At 40.2% G+C, this 18,702-nt stretch overlaps 2 pseudogenes; both read right to left on the minus strand.

The window, feature by feature from the left end:
• Window positions 1-302: 302 nt before the first annotated feature.
• LOC144230095 (scm-like with four MBT domains protein 1 pseudogene) lies at window positions 303-2,879 on the minus strand (annotated as a pseudogene).
• A 3,657-nt stretch (window positions 2,880-6,536) lies between these two features.
• LOC144230096 (N-acetyltransferase ESCO2 pseudogene) lies at window positions 6,537-8,325 on the minus strand (annotated as a pseudogene).
• Window positions 8,326-18,702: the final 10,377 nt, after the last annotated feature.

Consider the following 18,702-nt stretch of genomic DNA (forward strand, 5'->3'; position numbering starts at 1 on the left):
GGTTCGTGGGTTCGAGCCCCGCATCGGGCTTTGTGCTGACTGCCAGCTCAGAGCCTGGAGCCTGTTTCAGTCTGTGACTCCCTCTCTCTCTGACCCTCCCCTGCTCACTCTGTCTCTCTCTCTCTCTCTCTCTCTCTCCTAGAAATAAATAAAACTTCAAAAAAATTTTTAAAAAAAGAAAAGAGACTGAGCCAACCCTGCAGTGCCAAGGCCTCAGGACTGTTTCAGCTTCACCTGGAGAGTTGGGTGGAGGATTTGCTACATTTGTGCTTCAAAGACACATCTCACTTCAGTTGTTCTTCTCAGTTCGCAAACTGTTCATGAAAATCAAACCTGACCTTTTCTATGTGATGGCATAGTTTTATGTCAGGGCCAAATTTTAAGCCTGCACACTCTTGCAAGGGGAAGGAGCAACAGGGACTTCCCATCAATTTCCTGGTCTAGAAATGTTCTTGCTAATGGAGAACAATCGTTGTATCTGATAAACTCAACAACATCTGTCAGATGCCACTTCAGGGGGTTACTGTCCAAATGAAGCCTATCACCAATTTCAATCCTTATTTCCTTTGGTGAAGGAGGTTTATTCTCATCATCAGAAAATGAAAAAGTGTGAAGCTCTTTTACTCCATTGTCTGTATGGATGCCCCAATGTCTATATCTCATTTTAAGTGGGAGAGGAGGAGAATGACTTTTTTCCTCATATTTCTGACTCTTCCTATAGATTATCCTGTTGCCTAGATATATTGCCCTCACTTAGGGAATCTTCATTCTTTTCGTCTGAGTCATCCTCATCTTTCACCCCCCCTTCCTTGGGGTTAGCCCCCTGAGATGTTATCAACAGATACAGAGGAGTGTTTCTTCTATGGATAAAAACATTTTTTCTGCCTCTTCCTCCCCTTACTGGCTTTTTACAGGGTACATACTAACTTACTATGCTCACCAGGTGGCCTCCCACTTCTTTCATTTTTTTCTTCTTCCCATACAGTGTGTATATTGGTCTTTGTAAGCAAAGTGCAGTTCTCAGAATACTTGATAAGAACAATCCATGGGCCAGAGAGATTAGGACATCACTCCAGTTTGATGTAGGTTTGCCAGCAGAACTCTGTCACCAAACCCACTGTCTTCACTACCTCAACAGTAGCTCAGTAACTCTTTCCTTTGTATTTGACTTTTAGGATCTCCCTACATCATGTTACACAGAATCATTATTCAGCTGAAATTCCTGAAGGACAAGACTGGGTTTATAGGCTGCATTGATAAGTAAAGTGAGGACCTGTCTGAGGACCAGAATATAGTTTCCATGTCCGACACATTGAGGTAGCTCAGGGATTATTAGTTAAAATATGACCCTGGGAAGCAACGGTGGTTGAAATATATCTTTGGACACCAATATTTTATATTAATCATGTGGGGAGTTCTGCTCTTAATTCTTCAGGCCCTCATGAACAGTGCTGGAGGATGGTATTTGTTTTTCTGGTTGAACCAGAACACATTCCTCTATTTGTGTACTTGTGTTCTGTGAGGGGCACTGAGGGGATGGCCATTGGTTTCACACTAGCCCAAAGGAAATATATCCATGGAGTCTACACTCATAATACATTCAAGTATTGGCTTGTTGGAACCCTCCAGCTGGAGCCACAGATAGGAACCTCTCACTGCAGTAATGTTGGTAACACACACTTCTTCAGGGACTAGAGTGTTCATTTTCTCAAGCTTTATATTCTCCTTAAATTCATGCTCAGAAATTGATGGAGAAAGGCACCTATGGGGAGCAGTTTAAGCACCACGCTGTTTGAGATATTTGACCCAAATTCCTGGCCAGGATATCCAGGAGGGGGGTCTGATGTGTAAAGCATTTTTCAGACTCCACTGCATGAGGACAATACAAGAACTGTGAGGATAACATATAAAATATCGCCTTGAATAAATTTCTGGCTTCAAATCATCCATTTCCACCAAGAAGCACTTCTCATCAGAAAGTTTTACAACTGTAGTAGGAGAGATCCCACAAGGTGACCAGGTGTCCACAACTTCCAATTTAATATTTACAGAGAACGAAGGAATGCTAATCACTTGTCTTTCAATAAGTATGATAGCAATGGCTCTTCCTCCTCCTCTTTCACTTTGGCAAAATCTCTTGCCACTCAGCTTCATTTTTCAGATGTCAGATGGCTAATGGGGGCTGAAGCTCATATCCTTATTGAGAAGCCAAACCAACGTGATGAAGAAATGGTTCCAAGTAATAAAACCAATGCTCAAAATTCTCAGAACTTTCAAGTTCTTTCTAATGCAGCTTTCCTCTTCCCTGAATGTTTTATACTACAGCAACAATCCAAGTGCTCAGTGAGTCTTGGAAAGTTTGACATTCTAGCCTAGATCCAGGAGCAATGAGATCCAAAGGATTCATTCCATTATGGAGGCCTTCTAGGAGTGCACCAGGAGGATTGCACCCTCCCCTCAGAGTCTGACACAGAAACTCATCCCAGTCAGATACTTTATCTCTGATGCCTCCTGAAGCTTCAAGCCCCTGCTTCTTACTCTGCTCACACCATCCCGCCAGGTGGAGGTCAGCGTTCTTGATGCCACACCAGAAGTCTGACCTCTGGCCATCACCACAGCCATTGCAGGGGAGAAGGAGAAAATGCTCACAGGTGTTAATGATGGTGGTGACCATCCCAGTTGGTTTCAAGGTCTGTTTTCACAGCCACCACCAGTTTTATCTCAGGAGCAAACCCATTTTACAAATGTGTGTCCACATGGTTAAAAGATCCTAATGGAACTGCAGTGGACCCTATTTCTTCTAGATAATCTTCTCAGCTCAATTCCACTTCTTCAAAACCAGATCCAGTATCTGCATGAAGTTGTCGCTCCTTGTTCATTTCCATAGAACATGGGCTATCTCTTCCCCACACAAAGGACAAGTCCTATGGTTCTTCTAAGATCTGAAGTTTACAGGCAGCTTTCAAGTATCTGTTCAATGGTCATCCAAGGATTAAAATGTAAGTGCTCTAAATTCTTCAGCTGCTGTCTCCCATGAATAAGAGTATTCTCCTAAATAATCACAATGCCATTAACACACTTATCAGTTTTCATGTGCATCCTTGCTTAATCACTGGCTTTTCCCCCTCCAGTGCTCCTTTTCTTTTTCCTTCTTTCTTTCTTTCTTTCTTTCTTTCTTTCTTTCTTTCTTTCTTTCTTTCTTTCTTTCTTTCTTTCTTTCGTTTTCTTTCTTTCTCTCTCTCTCTTTCTCTCCCTCCCTCCCTCCTTCCCTCCTTCCTTCCTTCCTCCCTCCCTCCCTTCCTTCCTTCCTTCCTTCCTTCCTTGCGTCCCTACCCTGGCTCTTCTCCTGCTCTTGCTGCACTCTCTTCCTGGCTCATTCCCTCCTTTCTGCTGAGCTCTATGGGGCTGGTGCCTGGCTTGCAGCACTCCCTGCTCTCCTTGGTCTGATTTTAAAACACACCTACCATCAGGGAAATAGAAAATCAAAACCACAATGAGATACAACCTTACACCTGTCCTAATGGCTAAAGTTAACAACTCAGGAAACAACAGGTGTTGGTGTAGATGCAGAGAAAGGGGAACCCGTTGCACTGTTGATGGGAATCCAAACTGGTGCATCAACTCTGTAACTCAGTATGGCACTTCCTCAAAAAAAAATTAAAAATGATGACCCAACAATTACACTACTAGGTATTTATCCAAAGGCTACAAATATGCTGATTCAAAAGGTCACATGTACCCCCAATGTTTATAGCAGTACTATCAACAATAACCTAATTTAAGAAAGATATATAAATGATATATAGAGATAGACATAGACATATAAATAGAGATAGAGATAGAGAGATGTGTGTGTGTGTGTGTGTGTGTGTGTTCAATTTCCTTCATAAGTGTTTTTTAGTTTTCAGCATACAGATATTCTACATTTTTGGTTAGGTTTATTCCTAGGTACTTTATGGTTATTGGCACAACTGAGAATAGTATCAGTTTCTTTATTTCTCTTTCTGTTGCTTCATTATTGGTGTATAAAAATGCAACCAATTTCTGTACATTGATTTTGTACCATGCGACTTTGCTGAATTCATGGATCAATTCTAGCAGACTTTTGGTTGAGTCTGTCAGGTTTTCGATGTAGAGTATCATGTCACCTGCGAAAAGTTTGACTTCATGTTTGCTAATTCTGATGCCTTTTATTTCATTTTATTGTCTGATTGCTGATGCTAGGACATCCAGCACTATGTTAAACAACAGTGGTGAGAGTAGACATCCCTATTGTGTTGCTGGTCTCAGGGGGAAAGCTTTCAGATTTTCCCCATTGAGGATGAAATGAGCTGTGGGCTTTTAATAAATGGCTTTCATGATATTTAAGTATGTTCCTTCGATCCTGAATTTATTTAGGGTTTTTTATTAAGAAAACATTTTGTCAATTCTTTTTCTGCATCTATTGACAGGATCATATGGATATCTTTTCTTTTATTAATGTGATGTATCACGTTGATTGATTTGTGAATATTGAACCAACCCAGCAATTCAGGAATAAATCCCAAGTGATCATGGTGAATAATTCTTTTTATGTGCTGTTGAATTCTATTTGCTAGTATGTTGTCAAGAATTTTTGCATCCTTATTCATCAGGGATGTTGGCCTGTAATTCTCTCTCTCTCTCTCTCTCTCTCTCTCTCTTTTTCTGGGTCTCTGTCTGGTTTGGAATCAAAGTGATGCTGGCTTCATAGATGAGTCCAGAACTTTCCTTCCATTTATATTTTTTAGAACACCTTGAGAGGGATAGGTATTAACTCTGTTTTAAATGTCTGGTAGATTCCCCAGGAAGCCATATGTCCCAGGACTCTTATTTGTTGGGAGATTTTTGATAACTGATTCAATTCCTTCACGAGTTATGGGTCTGATAAAATTTTCTATTTCTTCCAGTTTGAGTTTTGGTAGTGTGTGTGTTTAGGAATTTGTCCATTTCTTCTTGGTTGTCCAGTTTGTTGGCATATAATTTTCAAACAAATTCCTTGATAATTGGTTATATTTCTGAGGGATTGTCTATAATAAATCCTTTTTCATTCGTGACTTTATCTATTTGGGGCTGTCTCTTTTCTTTTTGAGAAGCCTGGCTAGAGGTTTACCCATTTTGTTTATTTTTTCCTTTTTTTTTTTTTGGAGAAGAATTTTAATTGATTCATCACAAAAGCACTGAGCAAGTAAAATAATGTTCATAAAATTTTTTAAATAAAATATTTAAAACAAAAACAGCAGTGCAGAAAACAGCATTAAAATGTTTGCAAAATTACACACATCTTAACACTTCCACATTCTTTCTGGAATCCAGGCTTTAAAAATTTGAAAACATGTTAACTTACAGGTAAATAAAATAATGCAAGTGAATAGATTCTACAGACTTATAATCTGGAAAACTAGCTCCTTAGAGCCTTACCACCAGGCAGCAGTTAAAGATTTTTAGAATCAAAACGATATGAATAATTTTTTGCTCTTCAAAGAAAGTATCCAAGAATTATACTAGAAAAATGTGTGCATATGGAGGTGTATTTACATATGTCATCATGATTTCTCTGGCCTAGGTATATTTATTTACTAACTTTAGTTACATTACTGTATAACAGTAATAGTTATATTACTATTCATTTTGTACCACCTTTACCAGATATCTCAGAACAAGATGTATTTTAAACATGTAAAAATATTAAAAATGTAACTATATGAATTATCTAAATGAAATAGGTATCCATTTTGTTAATGACATCAATCCACAGTAAAAGTGTACTAAGGATTAGTACAATTAGCATTTTCACACTGAAATTAATGAAATGACAATAGTGCAATTACTTTGGTTAATTGAATCTAATGACAGGTATGACTTAATATGATTTTCAAAAAGATTAAAACATTAAGCTACAGAATTCTGTTCTACATCAAAGGATATGGAACCTTACCCATTCTTTACCATAAAGATGGCAAAGTCCTATTACAATTAAAAATTCAAAGCACTTTCTAAATATTTTCAAACTCAGTTGCTACAGTCAATACCTATAAAGTAAAAATTTTGTGTACAGAAACTGGGATTTACCTTTAAAGACTGGACATGGAAATTATTTGCCTGTTTTTAAATTTTATGTTTCTGATTGGGCACGAGGTAATCCCTGTGCAAAAGTGCACTTCTCTTCTTCATCAGAGAGGAGTGGCCCCATTTCTGTGCAAACCACCTTGATTTGTCCTTGTTTTTATGAAGGAGGCATGTCATTTTCTAGTTCTAGCCATAAAGTTTCACAACTAAGGATTCCAGTGCTAGTCAGTATATATTACCCAAAGGTTTTCCCTTTTTTTAAGTCCCCAGATACTTTTAAAGAAATTTATCCCTCACATTTCGATTCATAAAAAATAAAATATAGGTTTACGTGTATATGTGTGTGTCTTAGTATTTTTATTTTGGTATCTGTTAAGTAGATCATATTATAGGCTATGGGGCTGTCTGAATTCATCCACACAGTAACTGTTCTATAGTAGAGACTGGATTTAACTATTAAAATTATATACAAGGAAATTAGGGGTGTTGCAGTATTTGGTTGCAAATAACTTGCCATCTGGTGTTGGGTCAGAAAATGCTATTTCGTCAGTCCTGAGAAAACAGCCAAACATGAAGCAATTCCTGAGAGTATCTACCAGTCGTCTTGCAATGCGCTTTCTTCGTTTCAGTCTGAAGACCCAGATTCTACTTATTCCGCAGACTTCAGGCTGTGGTACATCTGAACACTGCCAAGCCTGATGACCTTCTTTAGAGCTTGGAGATTCTGGACTCGGTTCAGACAGGACATGGAAGGCCTGTTTGATGGGCTCTGCAATTAAACACCCAACTACTCTCTTTTCATCAGATACGAAGAGAAGAGTCTTGGTTTTGTTTGGACATCTCGGAACAACTTGGTGGAAGCCCAATTCATTATCGACAAGTTCTTGGACATCTCCTACCTTTCTGATAGCATAACTTGGATCATGTGGCAGGACCAACAAAATTTTCCCATCCCAAAACTGTGCTACTATACGTTCTTTTTTCCAGCCTGTGTATTTGATCCCGTCTAGAAATCTGTGGTGATGCTGGACGTGTTGCATTTCATCCTCAGGGCTGGATGCAGTATAGATCATGCCACAGGACTTACACATGGTGGCTCCAAAATGTTTCTGACCTGCATCAATGATGAGCTGGTCTTTTATTTCTTTATTTGCATCTCTAGTATTAGTACTTTTCTGTGTATTGATCTGTTTCAAGAGGTTAGCAGATATGATAGATCCCACAGAAGACTGTTCTTCAATTAAAGATCTTTTTGTATTGACTGAAGACAGACTGAAGATCAGGTAGACAACAGAACCAGGAGAAACTGCTTTGTTTTCACTGAGACAATCCTCTGAAGGAAAACACTTATTTTCATTAAGTTTACATTCTCTTGAAGAAACTACTCCACCTGATGAATCCTTTATTAATTTCTCTTCATTTTTACTTCTTGCACAAAGCATCTCAACATTCGGTTCTTTTTCCAGCGATAAGCACTTTGCCGCTTGCTGTGTCTCAAAACTTTTTCTTTTATGGACAGTCTCTACATCAGAATCTTCAATCACTTCTGATGTATTCTTTTGTGTGAGTTCCAGTAATGGCTTGTTTTCTGAAGACAATTTCTAAGACAGGACTTTTTTCTAACAAAAAATGCTGCTCCACCCGGGAGTGTAACTTGTGGTTTGACTTTTTGGTTAGACCCGAGGAGCATTCAAATTACTTTGAGCTGAGTAGTAATTATTCTCTTTTTCCACAATTGGCTTACAGGCCACTCAATTTTGCTTGGAATTTTTAGAATTCTTTGATACAGGCTTGATGTGTTTAGATTTCGGTTGATATTTAGAAGTTAAACACTTTTCTCGTTTTTTGTTGGTCTTCCTGGAGCAGACTGTCACAATGGGAAAAGATTTATCTTCACTATTAGATTTTAGACAAATGGATCTACTCTCTTTTATCAGCTTTCTTTCTAATGGATTCAGGTACCACTTATCTTTGTTGTGAAAGGATACAGTAGACACAGCAGATTTAAATGGTGAACGTTGATTTGCAGATGCCAATCTGGTTTTTTTCAGTTGTTTTGAGTGAACTTGAAATGAAATGGCCTTGCTGAGAGCAATGTACCTTTTCTTCATTTTGACCAGGTGATGGAAATATATTTTCATCAAAGTCCAAAATTAATTTCTTTGATGGGATGTCTGATAATAGGTTGTCACAACTCAAAGAACGCTGCTTCTTTTTACTTGGAGTAAAAGCGGACATCTTCTTAGCTGAACTCCTGAACCTCAGCGCAAGCGACCTCTCTCTGGAGGAGCCAGTGTCTTCTCCAGTTTTTTGTTTATTTTTTCAAAAAAAACAACTCTTGGTTTCATTAGTCTGTTCTAGTATTTTTTAAATTCTATATTATTTCTGCCCTGATCTTTATTTCTCTTCTTCTTCTTGGTTTACTGTGTCTTGTTGTTCTGCTTCTAGTTCATTTAGGTGTGCTGTTATATTTTGTATTGGAGATTTTTCTAGTTTCTTGAGATAGCCCTGGATTGCAACATATTTTCCTCTTAGGACTGTCTTTGCTGCATCTCAAAGGGTTTGTATGTTGTATTTTTTTTACAGATAGTTTATTGTCAAGTTGGTTTCCATACAACACCCAGTGCTATCTCCACAGGTGCCCTCCTCCCTGCCCATCTCCCCCCTCCACCCCCCACACACATCAGTCCTCAGTTTGTTCTCAGCATTCAAGAGTCTCTCAAGGTTTGCCACTCTCCCTCTCTCTCTTCCACTGTTTCCTACCTTATTCTCCCCCATGGTCCTCCGTTAAGCTCCTCTAATTCTCCTATACGTGCGAACATTGGTATTGGTCCTTCTCTGCCTGACTTATTTCGCTCAGCATAACACCCTCAAGGTCCATCCATGTTGCTACACATGGCCAGATTCCATTGTTTCTCATTGCCATGTAGTATTCCATGGTATAGATAAACCACATCTTCTTGATCCATTCATCTGTTGATGGACACTTAGGCTCTTTCCATGTTTTAGCTATTGTGGAGAGTGCTGCTATGAACATTGGGGTACATGTGCTCCTATGCATCAGCATTTCTGTATCCCTTGGGTAAATTCCTAGCAGTGCTATTGCTGGGTCATAGGGGAGTTCCATTGTTAATTTTTTGAGGAACCTCCACACTGTTTTCCAGAAGGGCTGCACCTGTTTACATTCCCACCAACAGTGTAGGAGGGTGCCTGTTTCTCCACATCCTCTCCAGCAACTAGAGTCCTCAGATTTGCTCATTTTTAGCCAATCTGACCGGCATGAGGTGGCATCTCAGTGTGGTTTTGATTTGTATTTCCCTGATGAGGAGGGATGCTGAGCATCGTTTCATGTGTCTGTTGGCCATCTGGATGTCCTCTTTGGAGAAGTGTCTGTTCATATCTTCTGTCCATTTCTTCACTGGGTTGTTTGTTTTTCGGGCGTGTAGTTTGGTGAGTTCCTTATAGATTCTGGATATTAACCCTTTATCTGATATGTCATTTGCAACTATCTTTTCCCATTCCGTTGGTTGCCTATTAGTTTTGTGGGTTGTTTCCTTTGCCGTGCAGAACTTTTTAATCTTGATGAGAACCCAATAGTTTATTTTTGCTCTTGATTCTTTTGTTTTTGGGGATGTGTCAAGTAAGAAATTGCTGTGGTTGAGGTCAAGGAGGTCGTTTCCTGATTTTTCTTCTAGGGAGTTGATGGTTTCCTGTCTGACATTCAGGTCATTTACCCATTTTGAGTTTACTTTTGTGTATGGTGTGAGAAAATCATCTGGTTTCATTCTTCTGCATTTTGTGGTCCAGTTCTCCCAGCACCATGTGTTAAAGAGGCTGTCTTTTTTCCATTGAATACTCTTTCCTGCTTTGTCAAAGATTAGTTTGCTGTACACTTTTGGGCCCAAATCTGAGTTCAGTGTTCTATTCCATTGGTCTCTGTGTCTGTTTTTGTGCCAAGACCATACTGTCTTGAAGATGACAGCTTTAGAGTAGAGGCTAAAGTCTGGGATGGTGATACTTCCCGTTTTGGTTTTATTTTTCAGTATTACTTTGGCTATTCGGGATCTTTTGTGGTTCCATACATATTTTAGGATAGTTTGTTCTAGTTTTGAGAAGAATGCTGGTGCAATTTTGATTAGCATTGCATTGAATGTGTAGATTGCTTTGGGTAGTAATGACATTTTAAAAATATTTATTCTTCAGACCTATGGGCATGGAATGTTTTTCCATTTCTTTGTATTTTCTTCAATTTCCTTCATAAGTTTTCTATAGTTTTCAACATACAGATCTCTTGTATCCTTGGTTAGGTTTATTCCTAGGTATTTTATGTTTTTCTGTAGAATTTACATCTAGAGAATGGATTAAATGTGACTGATTAAGCAAGCCAGTGACCAGAATTAATCAGGGCAGTGCTCTGATTATTAAAAAAAAAAAAAATAAGAGGAGGAGGACAGCTCCCTAGCAGTGATGGCCGTAGTTTGATCCAATGTGCCACACGTGAGTTCTGCCTTGGAGGCTGTGGGGAGAAGACTGCCAGCGCTCCAGTCCCTTCTTGAAACTAGCGCTGAAAATCACTTTTTTGGGGGTGTGTAAACTCCTCGTGCCGGAGGGTGCAGCCAGGGTGGGTTGTGCTCTGTATCTCTGACCAGGCCTCATTGCCAGATCCCAGTCGGCTGCGCCCCACTGAAACTGCCAGAGATGCAAACTTGCACGACATCCCCTCAGGGCAGTTCCAAGTCTCTTGCCTTCCCACTGGGGATTGAGCCAGAAGCCGATGCTCCCGTCTCCTCCAGGTCCGGTGGTGAGCGAGGAGCAGTTTAATCCGAGGGTCGCCTGGGACGAGTGCCTCCTGCCTAGGGTCAGCTGCAGAGCATGAAACCAGGTCCCTCTGCGTCTCATCGCCCGAAACACGAACTCACGGGCAAGTCTCCCAGTTTTAAGCCCTTCACCTCCCCTCTAGGCATCCAGCCGAGCCAGAAGCACAAAGGTGCTTTCGTAGTGCGGCCCCTCTAGGTTGAGTTGGAGCGCAAGGAGTTGTCTTTCCGGGATTAGCCTGGGACGAGTGCATCCTGCCTAAGGCCATCTGGAGAGCAGAAGACCGGGTACCTCTGTGTCCTGGACAGGGTTTTTCTGTTCCCCAGAGACAGGGACCATGTCTTGAGCAGTTTCAGCCTCCCTTTTTCCCCTCTCACTCCCCACAGAGCGGGATCGCCCCCATCCCTCTGTGTCTCTGGTCCTGGTCCGATTTTATCTTCCCCAGTTCTCACTCACGTTAGAAGGTTGTCTCAGTGGACTCTGTCTCCTTTTCCTTCCAAACTCCTGGATTCTGTAAGGGTTCCTATGGCTTCAGTTCTTCTCCGTGTGAGATACGGGGGCAAGTGCAATGTACGGAGTTTCCTACTTCTCCACCATTTTTCCACAGTCACTGTATGTGGTATTTTCACTTTCATTTGTTTCCATATATTTTTAAAATTTCTTCTCTTATTGCCTGGTTGACCCATTCGTTCTTTAGTACGATGTTCTTTAACTTCCATACTTTTGGAGGTTTTTCAGACTTTTCCTGTGATTTATTTCAAGTTTCATAACATTCTGATCTTAAAGTGTGTATGATATGATCTCAATTCTTTTATATTTATTGATGGCTGCTTTATGACCCAGTTTGTGATCTATCATGGAGGATGTACCATGTGCACTCAAGAAGAAAGTTAATCTCAGTGTTTTGGGATGAAGAGTTTTAAATATATATTTCAAGTCCATCTGGTCCAGTGTGTTGTTCAGGGCCATTGTTTCTTTAGTGGTTCTCTTTCTAGTTAATCTATCCATTGCTGTAAGTAGAGTATTAAAGTCCCCTGTAATGAACACATTCTTATCAATAAGGTTGCTTATGTTTGTGATTAATTGTTTTATAAATGTGGGTGATCCTGAATTCAGTGCATAGACATTTATAATTGTTAGCTCTTTCTGATGGATAGACCTTGTAATTAGTATATAATGCCATTCTTCATCTCTTTTCACAGCCTTTACTTTGAAATCTAGAGTGTCTGATATAAGCATGGCTACTCAGGCTTTATTTTGACTTAAAGTGGCATAATAGATATTTTTCCCTCCCCTTACTTTCAATCTAAAGGTGTTCTCCGGTCTAAAAGAGTCTCTGGTAGACAGCAAATAGATCAGTCTTGTTTGTGTGTGTGTGTGTGTGTGTGTGTGTGTGCGCGCGCGCGCGCACGCGCGTGCGTGTGTTTATCCATTCTGATACCCTATGTCTTTTGATTGGAGAATTTAGTCCATTTACATTCAGTGTTATTATTGAAAACACGTGTTTAGAGTCATTGTGTTAACTGTAGGTTTCATGCTTGTAGTGATGATCTGGAACCTTGTGTTCCTTGCAACATTTCCCTTATAGAGTTCCCCTTAGGATCTCTTGTAGAGCTGGTTTAGTGGTGATGAATTCCTTCAGTCTTTGTTTGTTTGGGAAAACCTTTATCTCTCATTCTATTCTCAATGGCAGACTTGCTGGATAAAGGGTTCTTGGCTGCATATTTTTCCTGATCATCACATTGAAGATTTCCTGCCATTCCGTTCTGGTCTGCCAGGTTTCAGTATATAGGTCTTCTACTACCCTTATGTGCCTACCTTTGTATGTTAAGGCCCATTTATCTCTAGCTGCTTTCAGAATTCTCTCTTTGTCCTTGTATTTTGCCAGTTTCACTATGATATGTCAGGCAGAAGATTGATTCAAGTTATGTCTGATGAAAGTTCTCTGTGCCTCTTGGATTTCAATGTCTGTTTCCTTTCCCTGGTTGGGAAAGTTCTCAGCTATGATTTGTTAAAGTACCCTATCATACCCTTTCTCTCTCTTTTCTTCTTCTAGAATTCCTATGATAGAGATATTGTTCCATTTTATTGCATCACTCAGTTCTCGAATTCTCCTTTCATGCTCTTGGATCAATTTATCTCTCTTTCTTGGCTTATTCTTTTCCCATAATTTTATCTTCTAATTCATCTCTTCTCCCCTCTGTCTCTCCATTTTATTTTGCACTTCATTTATAACATTTTTTAATTCATCATGACTATTTTTAAGATCTTTGCAGCAATGGATTCTCTGCTGTATTCTCTGCTTTTTTTCAAGCCAGCATTTAATTTTATGACTATTATTCTAAACTCTTGTTCAGTTATGTTACTTATATCGGTTTTGATCAATTCTTTAGCTGTCACTTTTTCCTGGAAATTCTTTGGAGGAGAATTCTTCCATTTCATCATTTTGGCTACTCTTCAGTCCATAGTAAGTTTTAAAATATTGTTATGTGCTCTGCACTTGCAAGTGCTGCTATATTAAAAGGGGCTTATACACTGTTCAGGGCCTGCCATTCAGGTATTGCTTTTTGGAGAGTATTACTTGCTCTCCATTGTTGTGACTTTGGTTTTTTATCTCCCTATTTGTAGTTTTGCTCTGGGCTCTCCACCATTTGTGCTTTGGTTTGTTCCTTGTAGTAGCCCTGGAAAGGAAAATAGACAAACAATCAGAAAACAAAGACATGCAAGTGAACAAAGAAACAAAACAAACAAGCAAACAGACAAAAACAAACAAACAAAAAACCAAAAGACAATTTAAAAGCATAAAACCAGGGGCGCCTGGGTGGCTTAGTCGGTTACGCGTCCAACTTTCGCTTAGGTCATGATCTCGCGGTTCGTGGGTTCAATCCCCGCGTCGGGCTCTGTGCTGACTGCCAGCTCAGAGCCTGGAGCCTGTTTTAGTCTGTGACTCCCTCTCTCTCTGACCCTCCCTTGCTCACGCTGTCTCTCTCTTTCTCTCCTAGAAATAAATAAAACATTAAAAAATTTTAGAAGCATAAAACCATAAAATCCAACTACAAGTAAAGAACAGGATATAGGCAGTGCTGATGGAAGAGCATATACAAAGAGAGAAATGACAGGGGTGGGGAGAAACAGAAAACGAACATTGAGCAGGCAGAGAGAGACAGAGAGAGAGAGAGAGAGAGACAGACAGACAGACAGACAGACAGAAAAAGGAAAATACGGAAGGAGGCAAGGAGAAAAATGAAGATAAATTACCCAGAGAAACTATACGGCCTGATTATTCCAGAGAGAGAGAGAAAGGAAAATAAAAAGGAAGGTGTAGACCATGTATCAGGAGAATGGATTAAATATGTCTGTTTAAGCAAACCAATAACCAGAGTTACCAGCCTAGAGGAGGGAAGAGATAAGAAGGACAAAAGGGAGAATATAGCTAAATAAAAAGTATTGACCTAAAGTTAATCCAGGCAATGCAGCAGTGCTTCTCTGGATGATGGGGCTGTCTGTTTCTGCAGTATCTATCCAGCTCCAGTACATAAGCGGCTATCTGGCACGGAAAGGCATGGTTTGGTGTAGGCGAGTCCTGCCTCCACTGGGGGCCCTGAGGACCGATCCTGACACCCTGCCTTGGTGGTTGTGAGGAGAAAAATGGCAATCCTCCTGTCCCTTCTTCACGGACAAGATGTCCTAAATCACTCCTTTGAATCCATCCTCCCTGTTCCATGAGCGCAGATGAGGCAGCTGTCTTGCTCCACCATCTCCAATGTTCCAAGTTTACTGGATTTTAAACGCCCAATCTTTGTGCGTTAACGGTGCCACTTGAAATGTAATCCCATGGCTGTGGAGCAGCACTTCAGGGCAGGGAATAGGATTCTCCTGCTGCCAACTGCACCCCTGATGCACCACTGAACCCAGAGGTGACTCCCCTCTTCTTCCCCAGGAGTGCAAACATGGCAGCCTCCCCCAATCTGAAGAAAGCCCTGCAGTCAGAGATGGGATCTCTCTCCGAAAGCCCTGAAGTTAGAGTGGGATGATAGGATCCCTTTCCATCCTGGTCTGAAGTTTTTCTCTTATCCAGATATAGTCCTATGCTTGCCCAGCTGCTCATTCTCTTCCTTTTGTCTCTACACGAAAGGGGATCCCTCCCCTCCCTGCCTCCGTTTTATCACCCCCAGTTCTCTATCACACACCTCTGGGGCTGACTGGATTTCTCATTTTTTTCCTAGTAGACTCCGTCTCCTTTCCTCCCAGACTCTTGTGGTTCAGAGTCCTTTGGCTTCAACCTTCCTTTGTTTGAGAGATGTGGGAAGTACGGATCACCCTACTTCTCCACCATGTTGGCCCTGTCCCTACAGAAATATTCTGAAGAGATCAGATTAATCCATTAACAGAGTTGAATGCTACCTGGTGAATCAAAGATTTAAAGGAAGACCAGAATTTTCTTTAAAGACAATTTAGACTACATGATAATAGTCATAAATAGGCTTATGAGGCTTCTGTATGACAGTGTGATTTTTTTTCAATAAATGTGCTTAAGAAAAGCTACATAATCTCTCAGTAGAGACTTCCAACAAAATTCTGGCATCTTTACATAATTTAGGGGTTAGTTTTTCTAAATATTTCATAGAATGTTACCATTGGGCTAGTTTTATTCAATGTTTGTTCTGGACCTCACCAGCAAGCATATGGAATAATTGATACAAACCTGAAAAGCCAGGTTGGCAAATTTGACTATGTTAAATGCTTCAGCAAACCTATGGGAGTTCCAGTTACTTTAATAAACTCTTTAACTGTGGCTCACCATTTGGGCTTAGTGCAAGGAAAATAAGAAATTTGTTTTGTTTTGTTTTGCTTTTTAGATCTTCAGAAGACTAAACTTTAAAGGAGCAGGTTTTAATAAGTTCAGAGGAGTTCCTTCAAAGGAAAAGTGAAGTTTAGCAAAAAGATTATAATTAAAGAGTATGTGGTATAAAGGACATGGGGATGGTACAAAGTAAATATGGAGAAACGGCACCAGAGGTAACGCTTGAGCACAACATGGTTGAGACCAGGAAAATGTGGGGTGTGCGGCTCAGGAACCATGTTTACTTCTTTCAAAAATTTGTTGCCTCAGTTATTTTAGAAATAGTATTTTGAAAAAAGGGAAATTTAAAATCCTAAAACAATTTGGGGTACCTGGTTGTATCAGCCTATTGAGCATCCAACTTTGGCTTAAGTCATGTCCTTGCAGTTTGGGAGCTCGAGCCCTGTGTTGGACTCTGTGCTGACAGTGCATAGTCTGGAGCCTACTTCAGATTTTGTGTCCCTCTTTCTCTGACCCTCTCTCCCTTTGTCAAAAATAAATAAACATTTAAAAATAATTCTAAATCATTTGGAAGCCTCAACAAATTAAATAGGCCTCCCATTCATTTTTTTTTAATGGGGAGAGCTGTGACTTTTTAATTTAATTTTGAGAAAAACAAGTTTGGGGAGATTGAACTTTTTCCATAATGGGTACTGAGGTTCTAAATTACTCTTGGTAGTCAATCCATTTTGTTAAAAATGTGAATAAGGAGGACCACTGCTTTAAAACATAAGACTAGCCAGGGTCCTAGAACGTGATGGCACCCTCAAGCATTTTGATGACTGGGACCCCATTCCTTAGAAGTTTCTCTCTAGAGCACAAAGAAACATTTTTAACAGCACAGTTTCAACAGGAACAACCCACTTCCAAAAGGAATTTGATCAAGGCCAACCCAGTTCCAACAGGCAAAGTTCTGATAGGAATAGTCTAGTTCCAAAAGGAGTCAGATTAAAGGCCAAATGAGTCCTCTCAGAAGTGACAAAGGTTAAAACAAATTCCAAATAAAATAGAGAGCTCACAACACAAAGGGACAGGAGATCAAAATCTAGGAGTGACTTATCCTAAACTCCAGGGCTGCAAGAAAACAATCTGTTCAGTGGTCTATGTGGGCACCAGCACCTGTTTGCTCAGGTCTCAGCCTTAGAGTTGTTGGGTGTCTCATCTTGGTCCCATTTTCCTGTCACTAATTTATGTTAACCTTAAAAATAAAGCTGGTCGAAATAAGTCAGGCAGAGAAGGACAAATATCATATGTTTGCACGTATAGGAGGATTGGGAGGAACTTGACGGAGGAACAAGGGGGAGAAGAAGGGCGGAAATGGTGGGGGAAAGGGAGAGAGGCAAACCATGAGAGACTTTTGAATGCTGACAAAAACTGAGGACTGATGGATGTGGGGGGAGGGGGGATGGGCATGGAGGAGGACACTTGTGGGGATGAGCACTGAGTGTTATGTGGAAACTAATTTGACAATAAACTATTAAAAAAAAAAATAAAGCTGGTCATTTATTTTACCAGCAATTATGGGCCTATTCAAGATTAGCAGATGGTTACAATTTGGGATATGGAAGGTATAAGAAAACCACAGGCAAGCCTGGAGACAAAAAGGAAAGGTACTCTCTTTTATAGAGGAAAGGAAAAAGTTGAGAGGGCTGTTATAAACAGAGGTCCATAAGAATAAACTGGGAGCTCAAATTGTAGTGCGTTCCCATTGACTGGGTTGTGATGGTCTCTCATGCTGGGTTGTTGCTGAGCAAAGAGATAAGTTTTCATCTAGAAACTTATAGGATTCTTCTTGTTATGTCTGCAAAGGACTGATAAGAAATGATATGTCATGAGATCTCCCCACTGGCCACTCTACTCCATTTTAGTGAAGTTTCTCTTTACTCCAATAATGAACTTTGTGAAAATTCCCAGAGGGGACTACGACTTTCCTGGACTAATAGAATAAAACGTACTAAATGTACCCATTGAACTCTTTTCTTTTCTTTTTTTTTTCTCAAATACCTTGTGCTTGCCTGCTGAACCTAAACTATACCATAAAGACTGTCAGACAGTGAGTACATATCATGCTGAATGCAGGGAAGCATTATATCTTATTCCTCTATCCTGGAAAATGTGCATTCAGAAGCAGACAGCTCCCTGCCTACAAATACTCCCTATTTAGACTGTTTGCCCATACCTGTAAGACATAGCGGGAACTGAACTTAAGTCCCCTAAATCCTAATTTTATTTTTTGTCAGTTTTTTAATAGTTTATTGTCAAGTTGGTTTCCATATAACACCCAGTGCTCATCGCCACGTGTCCTCCTCCATGCCCATGACTCGCCCTTTCCCTCTCCCCCACCCCCATCAGCCCTCAGTTTTTTCTCAGTATTCAAGAGTATCTCATGGTTTGCCTCCCTGCCTCTTATCAACAATTTTTCCCCTTCTTCTCCCCCATGGTCCTTTCTTTAAGTTCCTCCTAATCCACCTATATGTGCAAACATATGGTATCTGTCTTTCTCTGCCTGACTTATTTTGCTCAGCATACTACACTGTGGGAATGTAAATTGGTGCAGCCCTTATGGAAAACAGTGTGGAGGTTCTTCAAAAAATTAAGAATACAACTCCCCATGACCCAGCAATAGCACTGCTAGGAATTTACCCAAGGGATACAGGAGTGCTGATGCATTGGAGCACATGTACCCCAATGTTCATAGCAGCACTCTCAACAATAGCTAAATCCTAATTTTGAAACCCAGCATTCCTTGACAGCTAAAACTCTATGCCATTTGAGTGCCATACCTTGCAGAAATGAGGAAAGAGGATACTTACCAAAGGAAGATACAGTGCTGACCTTTCAGTGACCTTTTGCCTGATTATAATGCTTAAAAATCACACCTGTGAATGATATTTAATATGCTGATGATACATATGATGCATGATGAAGTTGTCCACTACAACTGCAGATCCAACTTT

The sequence above is a fragment of the Crocuta crocuta genome, unplaced genomic scaffold, assembly GCF_008692635.1.
Source record: "Crocuta crocuta isolate KB4526 unplaced genomic scaffold, BGI_CrCroc_1.0 scaffold538, whole genome shotgun sequence".
NCBI classification, from domain to species: Eukaryota; Metazoa; Chordata; class Mammalia; order Carnivora; family Hyaenidae; genus Crocuta; species Crocuta crocuta.